Source organism: Diabrotica undecimpunctata, chromosome 7 (assembly GCF_040954645.1).
Source record: "Diabrotica undecimpunctata isolate CICGRU chromosome 7, icDiaUnde3, whole genome shotgun sequence".
Taxonomy (NCBI): domain Eukaryota; kingdom Metazoa; phylum Arthropoda; class Insecta; order Coleoptera; family Chrysomelidae; genus Diabrotica; species Diabrotica undecimpunctata.
In genome coordinates, this window is record NC_092809.1 from 119851660 (window position 1) to 119871636 (window position 19977).

At 34.6% G+C, this 19977-nt stretch overlaps 1 protein-coding gene across 1 annotated transcript in view; it reads right to left on the bottom strand.

The window, feature by feature from the left end:
• The window catches only part of dsf (nuclear receptor dissatisfaction), a 107332-nt gene that overhangs the window by 21853 nt on the left and 65502 nt on the right, over positions 1-19977 (bottom strand). The window lies entirely within an intron of this gene.

Below are 19977 nucleotides of genomic sequence, written 5' to 3' on the forward strand. Positions count from 1 at the left end.
AGTCAAATACCTGGGAATGACACTTGATCAAAAGCTCACTTGGAAAGCACACATCTTGGCAAAAAAAATCCAAATCAACATGAAAATACGTCAAATGAATTGGGTAATAGGCCGAAAATCACAGTTATCTACAGATAATAAACTTCTCTTGTATAAGTGCATAATAAAGCCTATATGGACATATGGGGTGCAACTATGGGGCTGTGCAAAGCCTTCTAATACCAAAATCATTCAGAGGATCCAATCCAAAATACTCAGAATGATTTTCAATGCGCCGTGGTACATTAGTAATAAAACACTACATGATGACTCTGGTATACCGTTCGTTGAAGACGAAATCAGCAGACTAACAAGAAATTATTTAGAACATCTGCCAGCCCACCCCAACGAGGAAGCAAGACAACTACACCTACAACCAGAAGTCAGACGAAGATTGAAGAGACAGTGGCCAACAGACTTTATTCACTAATTTTAATTTTAATTTTATTTTCCATTTCAATTCTAGTTTCAAATTATAATCCTACACTAATTTTATTTGTTAGTGTTAGTATTTAGAGTGTTATCAGTGGATAATTTCTCCTCTCATGTATTTGCAATACTCACATTTACTAATAGCTTGTAATAGCAGATTGTAAATTTGCAAATTTAATAAAAAAAAAAAATATGAACAAGAGGTTTTCATGTTTCTATGTATTTCTGGTAAACTTTTTTCTTTTCATTACATTTTTCTTACATGTCTGTGTAGAATGGAGTGTTTCGCTCTAAGAACAATTTATTTTTATTTATCCTTCTTTTGCCAAGAATTTCCTTAGCTAAGATATTTTATTTATGTTCTGTTCAGCTTTCTTTAAATCCATAATATCTTAATGCATTCGTTAATATGCATAATAATGCATTCGTGCTTTGAATTTCTGCATAAAATCTTCAATTGGGGAAATAAAAATACTGCGAAAGTTATAGGAATTGTGTCGATGACTTACAAATAAAAAGATTTGGTTCAGGTTTGAGTGCTAACAGCTGTTTGCTAAAATAAAATAATAAATCTGATGAAAATAAGATTTTAACTGATAAAAATTAACTATTTGGACTGAGTCCAGTATTAATATCCGTCTTAATCTGTATACATTGTTAATTGTGTGTAATATGTAATTAATTGGTCTAAATTTAATCTGTGAAAACAGTCGAAAATGGCGATTTTTTCATTTGATCAATTTGCATCGACATATTACACTGACCCTTGTCAGGCCTTCAGCTTCCCATATAACAACGCATCGCTCCAACAATTCTCCAAACCTCCCGACCTAACCAAGTCTTTTACTTCCCATTCTCAGATCCAATCGTGGCTCGGTATCTGTTAGAGGTTAGAGGGTAGGGGAGAGGCTAGCCGTGACAGAATGACATGACACTATCGGATGATAGGATTACTCCGGCTTAGCATCGTTGCCCTGGCATTATACCCTCACATGACATGATACGGCGGACGCACATCAACACATACCGCTCACCCGCTATTAGGCCAATCATTTATATCTCTATTTTTTATGGACAGTTACGATTTACTTTAATAAATGCTCAAACAGGTGGTTATCTGTTACAGAACAAAAATTATCTATCAAATTTGTTTTATTGAGTGTAAGTTTTATTTTTTCTATATTTGGTAACATTTTCTAATACAGTTACTAGTCTTATACAGTTACTAGTTTACAGAAACTAGCTAAAAAATTTTGCCAGAAAACTTAAAATAGCTAGTTCAAAGAAACTTTAAGGCATGACAGCTAAGCAGGTAGATAAATATTTTCTTTTTAACATAATCTAAATGGTATTGAATTTGTTTGGGTTTAGTACGACTTTTTCACCAGATGGAGGATTTTTCATTGACTTTTTTCTAGAAGTGTGGGGGATTATTTCGAGTTGAAAGGCCATCATCATCAGCAGCACAACAAACTATTTTTTTTTGGGTCTTGGTCTGTTCTAAGAGGATCTTCGCCATTCCGATTTATTATGGCTTTTACGCCTCCAGTTGGTGATTTTTAAGGTATTAGGTGTTGTTCTTTCTGATTCATATATCTAAGGCTAAGGGTCCCTTTTGGTTTTCTTCCCGGTGGTACCTGGCTTATTATTTCTTTTACGTTCTAGCCGGTGTAGTTGCTTACAGTTATACTCTGAACTCGCCTCAGTCCTCTTGATCTACTAACGTTCATATATTTTGTTTTGGCTTTAATAATTGTTAGACCGCTGTTGTTTACTACTACTACTAAGGATTTCCACAGTTTTCACTGTCTTCCTTCACTCAACCGTTTTCTCCAATTTTCCCTGTCATTCCAGTCTCCATCTCGCAGGGTTCTTTTCTCCATAGCCTCGTCGATTTCATCTCTGAATGACCTTCGGGGTCTTCCTCTCTTTCTTCTTCCAATCGGGCTCCATTCTGTGATTTTGTTTATCCAGCGTCCTCTGTCCGCTCTTCTGACGTGGCCGTACCAGGATAGTCTCTTCTCCTCTATATAGTCGATTATGTCTGATTGCATTCCCATTCTCCGCTTAATCTCTGCGTTTTCAATTCTGTCTCTTTTTGTAAGTCTACAGCTTCTCCTCAGGAACTTCATTTCTACTGCTCCTATTCTACCTCTATTTCTCTTGTTTATTGTCCAGTTTTCGGACCCATATGTCAGGATACTTCTTGTCAGGGTATTATATATTCTCTTTTTTGTCTTTATCGTAATGTTCTTATCCCACAACACTGAGTTTAGTTGTCTTATACAGTTTCTTGTTTGTCTCAGTCTGTTGTTTATATCTTCTTCTGTTGTTCCCTGGTTCGATATTATGGTTCCTAAATACTTGAATTTTTCTGTTCCATTTATTTGTCTTCCCTCGTCTATCTCTAGGTTTCTCATATCCTTGTTTTCTGTTGTTGTTGCTGTTGTTAGGTATTCGGTTTTCTCTAAGTTTATTTCCATTCCGTTGTTTTTATATTCTTCTTCTAGTTTTCTGAGCATAAAGCTGAGATCTTCTTCATCTTGTGCGATGACTACTTGATCGTCGGCAAAACTTAAGGTGTATAGGTATTCGTCTCTTACTGGTATGCCCATTCCTTCGCACTTTCTCCTCCATGGTTTGAGTGTCTTTTCCAAGAATATTTTAAACAGAGTAGGGGACGTAGCACAGCCTTGTAGAAGTCCTTTTGTCGTCTTAAATGGATTGTAGGCTTTATTTCCACATTTAATAGCTACTTTGTTTTCTTTGTATAGTGCTTTAACTGCTTTTATTAGTGTTTGTCGGATTCCGAGATCATTCATTGCTTCCCATAATTTGACTCTAGGTATTGAGTCATATGCTTTCTTTAGATCAACAAAGGCCAGATGGACCGGTCTACCTTTTGCCATTTTCTTCTCTATCAGTTGTTCTAATGTGTACGTATGATCTAGGCATGATTTTCCTACTGTGAACCCTGCTTGGTCTTCTCCAATTTTTCCTATTATTTCAGTTTCTAGTTTTTCCTTAATAATTTTCCCGTAAAGTCTACCTACCGACGATATTATACTAATTCCTCTATAGTTTTCACATTTTTTCCTGTTTCCTTTCTTATGTATGGATGTGATGTATGCTTGTGTCCATTCCGCAGGTATTTCTTCTCCATTTAGTCCTCTTTCGAACATTCTATGTAGCATGCGGAATAACTTTTCCGTTCCGTTTTTAATTAGTTCGTTTGGTATTCGTCCGGGTCCTTTGGCTTTTTTGTTCTTCAATGTCTTGATTGCTCTCTTAACTTCTGCCAGGCTTATTTCTATCTGGTCGTATGCCCCATTTCCTGCATGTTCTATATTCTCTTCCTGAAATTGGGGACGGTTTTCTGTAAGTAGTTCTACGTAGTATTCTTGCCACTCGTTTTCACTAATTTTGCCGATCTGGGTTTTCTCTGTCTTATTTCGTTGAAGTGCTTTTAATATTCGCCATGATTCTGAATTTCTCGTTCCTCCGATATGTCGTTCTATCTCTGTGCATGCTTGTTCCCATCGTTCGTTCTTTTCATTTGTTACTCTTTTCTTTACCTCTCTGTTTTTCGCTCTATATAGGTCTAAGTCTTCCTGTTTTTTGGTGTTTTGGTATTTGATGTGTAGTTTTTTCTTTTCTTTTATGCATTTCAATGTGTCTTCCCTTAATTTGATATTCTGATGGGTGTTCCTTTGGTCGTCTTCTCCAAGAGCTTCTAAGGCCGCTGAAATCAGGCAGGTTTTTATGTGTTCATGCATTTTATCTAACGTGTCATATCTGAATTCTTCTAGTTTTTGGTCTAGACTTCTTTTGTATAAACCGCTGTTGTTTCTGTCGCTTTTTCTATTGGATAGAATAATTATATCATATTCCGTCTACTTCTAGCTCTGATATTAATGTGATCATCAAATGCTCTAGTATTTGTACACTTTTTGTTATTATTGTTCTCCTGGTGTTGACTGTTGATTCTCTTATGATTTTTTCTAGGGTAATGTTAAATAAGGTAAAACTTAAAATGCTCCAGCTATTATTGATTTATCTTTTAAGGAATTTTGATTATTAGTAAATTATAAGGTTTGTTTTAACACAACAAACAACCATCACGTAACGGTAACGTTTCTACACAGTTAACAAAATACTTTCCAACAAAAAAATCATTATCATAATCTCATCGTCCTTTCGAGTATTTCACCAAAAATTGTGATGGTCCGGTAATGGTTTCGTGACGATCATTCGATTATATAATCACTTACCTAAACACTTAGATTTTATATAAAAGCTACAACGTTCTTCAGAAAAAGAAGTTAGGTTAATACATTTATCACGTGCTTATAAGTTTTTCCTAGACTGAAAAAACCAGAATTGTTTAGGTAGATTGTTTCTTATTTAAAATTTATATTCCACAATATTCTGATTGATATTAAACAACAAGTTTTCACCAAATGATGTTCAGTTGTTAGATAGTCGTTCCAACATCGTTTTAAAATTAAAGTCATACGACGATACAAATGATGAACATACAAGCAGTTCTCTGACGATTTCTGGGCAGTAAAAAAATTGCGTGTTGAAACCAACTTATATAAAAATTGTTTGAGTAGTAATTATGGCGTATGCGCCAATTTTTTCCTAGTTAATTCGCCATTTCTTCGATCATTACTGCGTTGAACACGGAGTCCTAGCCTATCTCACCCGTTTTTAATGTTTATAAATATATTCATATTCGTAAACAATTTTCTGTCAATTTTAAACACGAAATTGCGAAGAATATGTATGAATTTTCAGTTCTCGAAAGAAAACAGTGCATACTATATATGCTTAGAATTTAAAATGTATAAATTAGTGACCGGTAGAAATAACAATAAATAAAAAATAAAAATTGTCGGTGAGATAACCAAGTGGGCTTGGCGAACGAGTCGCATTCAGTTCCCTGTGAATACTCTAGTGGTAGAAGATTCAGACCCTGGCCAGAAAACACAAATGTTAACGTAGTAGTGTTATATCTATCCCCTTCGACACTGTTAGGGCCTATACGTCCCAATCTATATTTATTTCCACAACAATGAATGTATTAAAATGTTTTAGGATGGAACAACATCGTATTAGCTTGCCTCCTAGGCCGAGTAATGTTTAATGTGTACTGTATAACTTATTTTTCCTTTAGCTACGAAGTTTTAGTTAGAAAACCACTTGTAATCGTCTATATAACCTATAATACAACAAAAAAAACTTATGTAATATCTAAAATTCGTATTGAAAGGGTTAAATGAATCTGCTACTTAGACTAGAATACACTGATCTATCAGGAAAGGAAAAACAAAGATATACCACGAAAGGAGATCCAGATAAGGAGAAACAAAGATAATAACCAATACATATAGAGCAAAGAAAGCAAAAGGTTTTAACCAGATTAGATGTATCCGAGATAAAAATAAAAAAATACCAGGAAAAGTCTGCTAAAAAGAGATAAAAAATGTATTTTGGCCCTCTTATCACATATCCTAAGTACAGAAGTTTTCTTCTTATAATCAACAGTATTTCAGCTTCATTTCCTATTCTTCTAGTATATTTTACGTTTGATATTCTAAGAGTCCATGATATTCGTAGCCTTATTCTATAACACCAAAATCTTATTCAGATGCAGTTGTTTCAATATCCATGCTTCCAAGCCATAAAAAAGAGTAGTGAATACGTAACACCGAAGCATCCTAAGGCGTAGTCCTAACCTTATATTCAGACAACAAAGAAACTTTTTAAGCTTAACGAATGATGCACGTGCTATTTCAATACGTGTTTTAATTTATTTGGCCTACATTTGATATTATCCATGTTCCTAAGTATTTGTAGGCATCCACACTTTCAATTACAGTAGCTTCTATAATCAATTGGACGTTTGCATCTGCTGATTTAGTCATGACCATGCATTTAGTTTTCTTCAGATTTATCCTTAGTCCATAATCATGACAGCATTCATTAAGACATTGCATTACGATCTGTAAATTATTGTTGTTATCCTTCATTATTACTGTATCGTCTGCAAAACGCAAGTTATTCAAAACTTCTTCATTGATACCTTCTATTCATTCTGAGAGCGCTTCTTAAAATACCGCTTTACTCTGTTTATTTTGATATCTCGGGGGTTCTGATTGTCAACTTTTACCTTGGCAATTTAATTCCAATATATATTAGAAGTCATTTTCATACTTATTATGTTTAACCTTATAAAATGCATTTTCAAAATCTATAAAACATAATTACATGTCCTGATTTATTATCATGCATCTCTGGGCCAGCACATTCAAGCTAAACAAAGCATATCTTGTATCCCTACCATTTCTAAAGCCAAATTGTATCACTAATTTCATATTCAAGAGTTTTAACAATTCTGCTGTGTTCTTCTTCTTCTTCAGCCTTAAGTAATTCAACTTTGGACATAGGCCTCCCCCCCAATCAATCCAGTTTCTTCTATTTTGCGTCACTTGCTTCCAGTTGTGTCCTCCGATCTTCTTAATGTCATCAGCCCATCCCATTTGTGGTCTTCCTCTGCTTCTCTTTCCTAACCATGGCCTTCACTGTTGTATTTCGTGGTTCTATCTCTTATCCTTCAGTCGGGCATTGTGTCCTGCGAAGCTCCATTTTAATTTGGCAGCATGTTCTCCTGCGTCTTTTACTTTGGTTATTCTGCTGTGTCATCATCATCATCCAGCCTCAAGAGTCCACTGATGAACATAGGCCTCTTCCTCATGTTTCCAACCCCGTCTATCTTGCGCCGCTCTCATCCAGTTTTTATCGAGTCTTCTTAAATCGTCAGTCCATCTTGTAGGTGGTCGACCGACGCTTCTCTTGTCTTCCCTTGGCCTCCATTCCAATAACCTCTTTGTCCATCGCCCATCTGTCATTCTGGCTATGTGTCCTGCCCATCTCCATTTTAGTCTGGCTATCTTCTCGATGATGTCAGTCACTCCGGTTCTTCTCCTAATGTCTTCGTTGGTTATTCTGTCTCGCAGAGTTATTCCTAACATGGACCGCTCCATTCTTCTCTGCGTGACTCTCAGTTTGGTAGCTGCTGCTTTTGTTAAGGTAAGTGTTTCTGCTCCGTACGTCAAGACTGGGAGGACGCACTGATCAAATACCTTTCTCTTTAGGCATGTGGGCAGCTCACTTTTAAAAGTTTCTCTCAGTTTTCCAAATGCTGCCCACCCAAGGCCGATTCTTCTCTTCAGTTTATGAGTCTGGTTATCCCTGCCAATCATAATTTCATGTCCCAGGTATTTATATCTATCTACGAGTTCTATTTCTTTTCCACCAATACTGATGTTCTGGTTGGGTACCAAATTGGTCATGATTTTTGTTTTCGAGATATTTATATTTAAACCTACACTTTCTGTAGCCACAACGAGTTCCTGTACCATCTCTCTTGCCATACCTAGATCTTCAGCTATTATAAGTATATCATCGGCGAAACGTAAGTTGTTTAGATATTCTCCATCTATTTTTATTCCCTTTGTCATCCAATCCAAATTCTTAAAAGAATGTTCTAGCACCGTATTAAAAAGTTTAGGTGACATTGGGTCTCCTTGTCTAACCCCCCGTTCTATTTTTATGCGATTACTGTTAGTATGTAATCTGACAGTGGTTGTTGCCTGCAGGTATATTTTGTATAATAATTTAGTATATCTATAATCTAGCCTGCATTCTTTAAGCGCCTGTAATATTTTGCTTAGCTCAACTGTGTCAAATGCTGTGTATTATGTTATAAAACATGTTTTAAGTGTGTGACTCATTAAAAATATTGTTTTGAGATCTGAGCAGGATGTTGCACTTGACTTTTTGGGTATTGTCACAAAGGTCGATTGCAGCCATTGTCTGGGAATTGTGGCAGTCTGATATATTAGACTAAAGAGTTCAACCGTTACAAGGTACGGTGCTTAGAGGAATGTGGTATTAGAGGGATGATGAGGGTTTATTCGCATCTCCTGGTTAAACAATTTGAGAGCTTGGTTTAACTGCATTTCTGCTGACCTTTTTAGAGCAGCGGTATCGAAAGTGCGAATTGCCATGATGGTTGCCAACCTTTTTAGAGGAGATGGCACATGAAGAAGAAGAAGGTTTATTAACCATTTGTTACTCTTCCATTAACACTATATTTATTTATATACATTAGGTTTAACGACTATGGTTACATTATCAGTTGGAACATATAAACAATAACTGGATACGCCGACCTACGTTAACTGTTGTGAAACAATATTCTAATATTTCTATGATTCGATATGTACCGTATTTATACCTATAAATATCTAAATACCTGTGCCATTTCAGCTTAGATGTTATTATTTAATGAAACGAAGCCACTGTCCAGGTAACCAATACGTACTTTCAACTCGGGTCAAAGGATTTATTATTGTTTAACATATTAATAGATTGAATACTTTCTATTATAATTTAAGAATATTTGTCGTTTTAATACTTAGGGGTTAAAACTCTAGCACACTTATATATTCTCATTAGTGTTAGATCAGCTCACAGCGAGACTACAGGCTAACATTCCCTGGTGCTTAATGTATGCTGATTATGTAGTGTTAGTAGGAAACAGTGAAAACAATTTAGGACAAAAATTGTAACAGTGGAGATAAGGTCTTGAGAAAAAAGATTTACAACTTAGTAAGAAAAACTGAGTATTTGGCATATTCATTTAAAGATGGGGTTACAACAAATAAAATGATAACTTTGGATAGTGAAATGATTATGAAAAGTAGTAGTTTTAAGTACTTAGGATTGGTATTACAGAGTAATGAGAAATAGATGGAGATGTATGCAGTAGAATTGGGATTGAATGAATGAAGTGGATCGAAACGAGTGATGTGTACAGAAAATTTTCTGTAAAACAGCAATAAGATCAATTATAATGTACGGAACTGAATATTAGTAGAAAGACGGAAAGAGACGGTTCCCCAATAGCAACACGATCAGTAGGAAGACCACGAAAACGATGAAACGACAACATACTGGAGGCACATTAAAAAAACAGATAGTCATCTTTACATAAACAAAGAAGAAGAAGAAGAAGCAACTGAATGTTCGACAGTTAAAAAGAAATCGGAACAAAGAAAGCATGTGGCGGATATAAGAGTGATTAAATGTATGGGTGGAGTGACAAAAAAGGATACAATTAAGAATAAGTATATTAGGGGAGATTATATACTGACGTTTTAGTCTTATATTCAAAAGAAGAATAAAAAAAGAATTTAGTTCATGATCATACCAACAATTGTTATACTGTAGAAAACTAAATGAGTTATTAAGAAATACATTGTTAATGCTCACTTTTACTGACAGAATTTCATCCTATTATTTATGCTCAACGCGGGATCTAAAATGGTTATATAGCTATTGCGATTTGTGATGTGATCTGGGCATGAGAGAACGGCATATCAAGTTCACATGTTACATTTCGAATTTACGTTCAACATTTAGTTGTATCAGTTCATTGCTTGAGCTTTAGGTTTCTATTTGGGGGGATCTTGATGTACAAAGAGGAACAAGATGCAGTGGACCATTTACCTATGTATATATATCATTTTACAAGTTTGTGGCATACCTTTGTATCACGAATTATTTTTAAACAATTTACTAACTTATTTTATTTTTATAAAAGATAACTTTATTGTTCACTAATAAATCATTTTTTTAAATTCTAAATACACAGACTACAGAAAACAAATAACAACAAAGATCTCTGTGAATAAATTTACAATTGTATCACGCAGCTTTTCTTTGTATAGTTCCTGGTATTCAAGGATTTAGTCAAGCCCTGTTTTCAACTGGTCTTTAGCCTTCCTCTTTTAGGACATTCTGTTGGTTTCCAGTTCATTACTTGCTTAGAGAGTTTTGTTCATCACATCGTTTGAATATGCCCATACCCTTTTAACTATTCCTTCCATACCGCCATTTCTTTAATAGTGGTATTTCTGACTGTCTTTTTGTTGAATATTTTTTAAAATTTTTCTGTTAGTCTCTAATTTTCGGATCCATACAACTAAACTACTTTTTACTAAAGTTTCATATACGTCAATTTTTTTTCTTTGGAATATTTTTATTCCACACAATGCCATTAAGGCAAGATATTGCTTTTTTTACTGTTGTTATTCTGTTTTCAATTTCTTTGTTGTCCGTTTCGGTTGTGTCAAAATTTACTCTCAGGTAGTTGTAATCTTGACAGTGTGCTCTGGTTGTGTGTGACCATTGTTCAGTGTTAGATCACTAAAGTCTCCACCAATATAGCGATATTTGCTCTTTTGGATGTTGACTTTTAAACCCTAGCTTCGTATTTTTCAATCAACTTGCGCATCATATACTCCATACCTTCCTTTTCGCTTGATATAACTGCTTGGTCATCGGCAAATTGTAACGTGTATAGGGTTATGTTTTCGAGATCTTTTCCAGACCGTTTCTTGAATTTTTCATTTACACTGCTTTAAAGTTGCTGTCACATAGATTTTAAAAAACCGGCGATATACATCATCCTTGTCCCAAACCTTTATTCACTGAGAAGTCATCAGATATTTATTTTCAAAAAGAAAAAAAGAAGAGAAAACGGAAAGAAAGATATTTTGAGAACTATTTCCGAAGTGGAAATCAAAACATCAAATAAACCTAATTTTAAAGTAAAATTGTGGCTTATTCCCAACAAAAATAGTAAATTTCTAAATAACAAACGGATTTTTATATACATAACATCAAGAGGCCTGTTTCGACTTCAGTCAAATCTTAGCTGGTAACCATCTGGTAACCAGCTGGTAGAAAGAATCTTCGAGCCCATATTCTGTCTTCCTTATACACAGATGCAATTTATGTACTCAATAAAAACCAATATTTTAACTGTATACAGATCAGGTAAGGGTGACTTTGACTTGGTTTTGGTGAATTTTGAGAATACCATAACGTCCTTGCTTAGTAAATCAGACAAACTGATCATACTTTGTGATTTTAATATAAATTTTAAAATTGAATGTAACCCTTCTTTGTATATTCAAAATCTATTAATATCTTTTGGTCTAAAAGTAACTATAAGCGATTATACTAGAATCACATCCCAGTCTAGTAGTTGCATCGACAACATTATGACCATAAAATATAAGAAATTACAAGCTCAAGCTAGATGTAAAACTGAAAAGAACAGAAAACAATCTTGGCAAGAATTTATGTCTTTTAATAATACCAAAATGCTTATAAGCACCGTATGGGAAAATGTTAGAAAAATATTTGGGAACAATGCACATACAAGGATTCCATTCCTATGCAAAAATAAACAGATAGTAACATATAATAATGACATAGCAGAATTACTAGCAAAACAATTTGAAATAAACTCCAGTATAACAACTTTTCTAAAGAGTTTATCAATACTAAGATGCATCTCCTTTCCTCCTCTCCTCTAGTCTCCTCTAATTTTCAATCTGTACTCTGAAAGAATATTTGTCGAAGCTTTGCACGAAACTGAAAAAGGTATTCTACTAAATGGTTACCGGCTAAACAACATCAGATATGCAGATAACACCATAGTATTTGCGGACAACTAAGAAGACCTACAAGTTCTTATGAACAAAATCACGTATTACAGTCAACAATATCGACTCAATATAAACATTAAGAAGACAAAGCTTATGATAATTAGCAAGAAAAGGATAACAGAAGGTCAACTCTACGTCAACCAATCCCCTGTAGAGTGAGTGACGTACTACAACTACCTCGGCACCATAATAAATGAAGAATGGACCAACAACCAGGAGATAAGAGCACGCATCGGAAAAGCTAGATCTACCTTCAATCGGATGGGGGCCTTCTTCAAGAGTCACAACCTCTCTCTTAATACAAAAGTAAGAATGCTGCGATGCTACGTCTTTTCTGTCCTTTTTTATGAATGAATCGTGGACCTTGAATGAAGATATGTGCAGAAAACTGGAAGCATTTGAGATGTGGCTATATCGGAGAATGTTTAAGATCCCGTGGACTGACCGAGTCACAAATGAGGAGGTCCTCAGAAGAATGAATAAGAACCGGGAGGTACTGCCTACCATCAAATCTCGAAAGTTTTAGTTCTTCGGACATATTATGCGAAATGAATCCAGATATGCTCCCCTTCAAGCCATCCTGCAAGGAAAAATATTTGAAAAACGAGGTCCAGGAAGAAGAAAAACATCTTGGTTAAAGAACCCCAGAATCTGGTTCAATACAACATCTGTGCAGCTTTTCCGCGCTGCTGCAGATAAGATAAAGATTGCCATGATGATCGCCAACATTCTTAACGGATAGACACATCAAGAAAAAGAGAAGAAGATAATTGCGGAAAATCAATTAATAGATTTTGATTGCATTGGAGGTAATCCTCTTAATATAACTTTTACCATGGAAGAACTTAATCATTCTTTAAGTACCAGCAAAAATCAGCGCCAGGACCAGACGATATTCCTCTTTGTTTCTTACAAAATCTACCAGATAATGGAAAAAAATATCTTTGTAACCTATACAACAGAATTTGGACAAATAATGAGTTTCCCAAAAAATGGACGCAAGCGATAACAATCCTATTACTAAAACCAAATAAATCACGAACTGATCCTAATTCCTATAGGCCAATTTCTCTTACCAATACAATGTGCAAAATCTTGAAAATGGTAAATTATAGACTAAGATGGTTTGTGGAAAATAATAAATTAATAATCAATAAAGTAAAGTTCGTGTAATTTTCTGGCTAAGGTAATTAATAATACATGAATCATTTGCAATTGGACAGAAATGTCCAATTGTGCTGTCTTTTTCGATATAATAAAAGCGTTTGACATGGCTTGGAGATAAGACATTCTTAACAATAAATGGTACAATATCCAGCACTAAGGACCAAACAAATGATACACCTCAAGGATCCGTTTTAAGTTGAACACTATTCTTAGTAGCGATAAACAAAATCTTAAAAAACTTTCCAAAACTTGTTAAGGCGAGATTATACGCTGATGAATTTCTTATATATTCAAGAGGAAAAAATATTTTTTCTATACAGAAAAACTTACAATGTGCAATAAATCAGATTGAAAACTGGTCAAAAGCTGTGGGATTACAATTTTCTACAACCAAAACCAAATGTATTTTATTTTTAAAAAAACGGCACTCTACAAATCCAAATCTTCAGTTATATGGAAATAACTTATCTTATGTAGAACACTTTTATAGAAATGATCTTTGGTAAGAAACTATTTTGGTAATAACATATTATGCAAATCAAGCAATCTTGTCAGTCTGGTCTTAATTTAATGCGAATACTGTGCAATCGTAATTGGGGCTTAGATTTTAAAAGTCTGATTCATATTTACAAATCATTAATAAGATTAAAACTCGATTATGGATCAGTTGTATACTCATTTGCAAAGAAGACTCTTCTTACTCAACTAGAAGTCATACAAAATACAGCATTAAGAATAACTACAGAAGCATTTTTGTACTAGTCCCATTAAAAGTCTACAATATTTAACCGGGGATTGAATTCTGACAGGCAACGGTGGAGGAAATTTTTTTCGGACATCTACGTCACCGAACAAGACACCCTGGCATCTTTCGGCCGAGTAGGATACTAGGCCAGAAGATCCCAGAGTAGTGCCAGATTAACCGTGTTCCGGCTAAAAACTTAACCACCGTTCCAGAGAGGTAGTCTTGCTACTCAATGAACAACTAAAATAAAACAATGAAAATTTATAAATAACCATACCTATTACCGTAAATCAGAAAATGTTTCAGACGTTAGGCCATAAACCAATAAATAATATTAACCATAAATTTTAGATCTCTGGCTCAGTTTCCTCCTCTTTCCTCCTGATCCTTTCTCTTCATCACCCCAGAAATCAGACAGTGTACTTTTCTCCATTCTTTCTCTCCTCTCAACATTATGTTTACAACGTTTCTTTCATCCAGCCCGAAACACATTTGCCTCTCAAAATCTCCCCTCACATTTGCCCATCTCTGGCAGTTAGAAATGTGGGCGTGAGCGTCCGGTACCCCACAAACAGTACAGTCTTCCGAGGCAGATTTGCCTGTCCTATTTGTGAAGGTGCCAAAACTACCATGTCCGGTCAGAAACTGCGTCAGGAAGTAGTTTCCTGAACTTACATTCCCACCACGGCCTCAGATCGGGAATAAGCTCCTTCGTCCACCTTGCCTTTCCGCTATCATTAGCTCATTCTCTCTGCCACTCTACTATCGTTCATTATCTCTTATTTTCAGCTATATTTACATCCATCCTTCCCGCATACACCCTCGCTCGCTCTTTGCACAACAAAACGATCGGTATCACCGCTTAAATTTTATTTTTTTAACCCTCCTTTTTACGAGAGAATCAGAAGATATCTCTCTATCCATAATATTCAATTCCCAAAAATTTTTGATCAGACAAATACAGTCACACCTCCCCCCTGGACCTTTCCTCCTGCAATATGTGATCAAATTCTTTCTAAATACAATAAGCTTGAGACCCCCCATGCAACAATTATTCAATCATTTTACAACATACTTGCATCTTTCCCAGATCATTGTCATATCTATATAGATTCATCCAAAACTATTGATGGTGTGAGATCAGTAGTTATAACTCCGAACATTGTGTTACAGTTTAAATTATCTTCCAGTTGCAGTATCTACTTTGGAGAACTATACTTAATTCTGCAAGCCCTCATTTATATATATATATATATATATATATATATATATATATATATATATATATATATATATATATATATATATATATATATTGTTGTACTTTTGAATGTCCATAAGCAATAAAAAACCGATATACAAATTTTATTACTTAAATAAAAATTAAAATTATTGATATTTCATAAAGACACGGGCATATGAATTTTCAAACATCCTGTATAAGACAAAATATGTATTTTAAGTTGTTCGAAGAATTGTTCATTAGGCCTCAGAGACAAGACTTTCAAATATTATCGATAAGAAATTTAAATAAGTCGGTTATTGTGAAATGGTTTTACCCGGAATAAAAGTGTATATAGAAAGTGTTGAACAATGGACCGGGATTTGCGGTGGTTTTCTCCCCGAAAGATTATATCGGTAAAAGTTTATTAACAAAAGACATTGAATTGAGAAACAGGTATCGTTTGTAGCTATTAGTAAGAAATATTTGTAAAGTAGATAGATTTAGTTAGAATAATTAAAGAAGATTTGTTTTCTGGAATTACCCGAATGACGTTTTATAGAGAGAGTTGGGTGGTAACGATATACTCACAAGAGGTGGATGATTTTTATTGGTCAAATTTTGAATGCAAGGAGGTTTGGTTTTGGCTATGAGATAGGAGAGAGAAAAAAAGGTTGGTTAGTCAGTTTTCGTCGTCCAAGAAGGAAGGAGCTTTGTGATTTGTGTTTGTTTGAAGTCCCGAAGACGTAATTTACCGGGTGTGTTTATTTGCGGTGGAAAAGCTGACCAGTGTGAGGAACGGGGTACAGAGAGATAGAAAACCAAAGGGCCTAAGAATATTAATAGCAGACGAAGCCGGAAACATTTGGAGATACAAGGACAGATAGGAGAAAGGTGTACGTCATCTGGACCACAATAGGAGCAGAAGCAGAGAAAGGATTTTTTTGTTGTGGCGTGGCCATAGAATTGCAACGGCAGAGAAGGAAAGGTCAGTCAAATTTCATTAGAGCCGGAGTGTGATTTTCATTTATTAATTAAGTAAATTGAATAAATAATAGAGACAGTTAATTTTGCGATCACTAAAAAAAAAGGAATTATAAAAAGAGCTTAGTTATAACACATATTAAAAATCAATGTAAAATAACATTTGGGTCCATGATAGAAAACAACTTCTCATATATTTAAAGTTAGTATATTGCAAATATTACAGGATTGATTGTTGTATAAAATTTCATTAAAATAAAGGACATCTCACATATAGTTCAGTTGAAATTCTATGTATTTTATTCAGGTCATATTACCTATCCCGATTAGGACGCCAATTGGAAAATATTTTGAATCCACGATCAAAGGTAAATCGTACAATTTAAATAGCCTGAGATTGTAATTAATTAATGCTGATTTATTGTGATTAATTGGAGATTAGTTCATTTAATAAATATAGACAGGATTTTTCCTAAGTAAGCAATATAATACAATTTAAATAGCATAACAAAATGGCCCCCAACGTGTAAAGCTTTGAAAAATATTTCTAGTTGGCAAATTTGAAAGGATAGGAGTAGACGAGCAGATATTTGAAAGTTTATATGCCGGGGATAAAGTGAAATATTATGTAAAAATTGAGGACATAAAGATTATATATTTTTTTTAAGATACAATTTACCATAATTGATTTATTCGTGATATTGACAATTTATAGGTTACCATAATTGATTTATTTGTGTGATATTTAAATTTGATAATTTTACCATACTTGAATGATTTGATTGATTTTGACATTTGATATTTTACCATTTGATTTATTTGTGGGATATTGAAATTTGATACTCGTACTCAAGAGTTATTACATTTGAACAGGAAAAGTCCCGTTTGTTGCAACAGACCAGTAGAATTTTATATTTGGCGGGGAAATTATTGCACAAATTTCAAAGTTTCATATTTGGCGGGGATAAATAATCTAACGAACATGTCGGCCACAAGGAGTCAAAGCAAAACGCAAGAAAGGAAAGAGGATAAGATAGAAGAGGAAACAATTATTGATGAAGGATCGGATAATGAAGGAAATGCTACAATAATGGAGGAAAGAAAAGAAACAGGGATGTTAGAAAAATTATTAGCTATGATGCAAATACAGACACAACAAATACAAGAATCGTCACAAAAAATGGATAAAAATCAACTGGAAACAAAACACATAATGGATGAATCACAACAAAGAACGGAACAAAAATTGGACAATTTGGAAGAAAACCAAAGAAAAATGGAACAAAAAATGGAAACGCGTATGGACAAATATGAAAACGAAATAAAAGTCTGTTTAGAAAGAAGTAGGGAAGAAACAGAGAGGAAAATAGAATTGCAGAGAGAAGAAATCGAAACTAAAATGAAGGATATTCAGAGTATGCAAAAAAGGGAATTAGAACAGATAGAAATAAAATTTGAAAATGCGCTACAAGAAGACCGGAAAGAAACGGAAAGGAGATTTAAACAAATTACAGAGATGGAGATAAGAGGAGTAGAAAGAAAGGAAGTCATCGTACATAGCACAGAAGACGTAAAAGTACGATTTGGCGGGGATATAAGGAAAATACACCCAGTGCCTTTTATAAATAACCTAAAGGAAAAAGTCAAATACATAGGACCGTTTGCAACAGCAAAGGAAACCATCAGAAACCATCTCACAGAAGAGGCAAATCTTTGGTTTGTCAGCAAGGAAGAAGAATTGGACAATTGGCAAGATTTTGAGAGAAGATTCTTAAATTATTTCTGGGGAAAAATCCAGCAACTACAAGTAAATAAAGAGTTACAAAATGGAAAATACCATGAGAGGATGGGCGTATCAGAAAAGATGTACGCATTACAACTCTATAATAATGCAAAACATTTGCAATATAATTATTCATCAGAACAATTGGTAGAGTTGATATCGCGACATTTTGAAGATACCTTGGAAGACCACATAAATCTCCAAAATTACAAGGACATTGACAGCTTATGTCAATTTTTGCAAATGAGAGAATCACATAGGCATGAAAGAAGAGAAAGAAGACCGCAAGAAAATTATAGACAAAGAGAAAACCAAGAATATAGAGATAGAGGTCAAAATTTTAGAAGAGATTATACAAGACGAGAATTCATACCTAGACGGGGATATGAAAATAGACCGAACGGAAGAGAGAATTATGAACCCAGAACCCAGAGATGGAATGAAAACAGGGATCGGGAAAATCAGAGTAGAAATAACCGCCCATACCAAGGAAACAGATACAATAACCCACGGAATGAACAGGAATCTCGCGGTAATCGATACGGGAATGATAGACCAAAAGAGAACAGAAGAGAAATAAATAATATGCAAAGAGAAGAAAATGAATATGAGAGAGAAGATGACGGGAGAGAAAACACAGAAGAACAACAGGCGTGTTTTCAAGAAGGCGCTCACTAAAAACGAAGAAACAAACAGGAATTTTTTGTCACCCCAAGGAATTTATTAAACTGGCAGGAAACAATGAAAAGAGAAATGGAGTTAATTTAAAATTTGTGGATGGATTTATAAATGAGAAACCAATTAAAATTATGATAGACACAGGCTCTGAAATAACACTGGTCAACAGAAAATTAATCGAAGAAGTAAATTTAACAAGTCTAATTTATAAAATACCTAGGGTGAATTTAGTGGGCGCAAATAAACGGACATTGGCAACAATAAATGAAGGTATACGAGTAATGGTACGATTGAAAAAAAATATGTATGCACTTCAATGTGTAATAATGCCGAATATGTCACATGACATGATTGTAGGCGTTGACGAATTAACGGAAAAACATGTAGTGATCGACTTCAAAACCAATACGATGAAAATAGCCAAGGAAAAAGAAGAAGAACAGGATAAGGAACAAGAGAAACAAATTACGGACGAATCAGAGAAAGAACAAACGGTGGAAATGAACCTGGCGACGAAGAAAGGAAAAGGAAGAAAGAGGGGAAAAGGTCTGAAAAAGATCAAAGAAAAAAAAACCTGGGATTCCTCAAAAGATGAGACGAGCTCAGGAGAAGAAGATGGAAAAATTTTGACAAGAAATAAAAGCAAAACTTGGGATTCCTCAAAAGAAGAGACGAGCCCAACAAAAAAAAACACAAAGGAAAATGAAGAGGACACAATGGAGACAGTGGTGTTTGAAGAAGACACGGAGTACACGGTGAATATGTGCGAAAAATTTGATGGGAGAGAAAAAAAATTGATATGTGGAGAAGGCAAAGAAAATGATTTGCGTATAATTTTAAGAGACTATGAAACGCTGATAAATGAGGAAAACCGAGTGGCCACAAAATACGAGCACTCATTTGAGGTGAAAAACTTGAGAAATTTTCGATCGAAGACTTATCCAATTCCTTATAAGTATCGGCAAGAAGTAAAGCAAGAAATCAAAAAAATGTTGGAAGATCAAATCATTGAGAGATGTGACTCACCCTATATTAACCCAATTGTGATAGTGAAGAAGAGCAGTGGAGAGTTAAGACTCTGTTTAGATGCCCGAAATATCAACCAACACACAGTATCACAATATGAATCACCGTTAAATATCGAGGCCATTTTTGGAAGGATCACGGGATCACATATTTTCTCAAAAATTGATCTAAAGCATAGTTTTTGGTTAATACCTTTGGCTGAAAAGTGTAGAAACTACACTGCCTTTTCAATTGATGGTATAGTATACCGATTTAAGGTAGTTCCGTTTGGATTACAAAGCGCCTGTGCAGCACTTGTACGAGCTTTGCATAC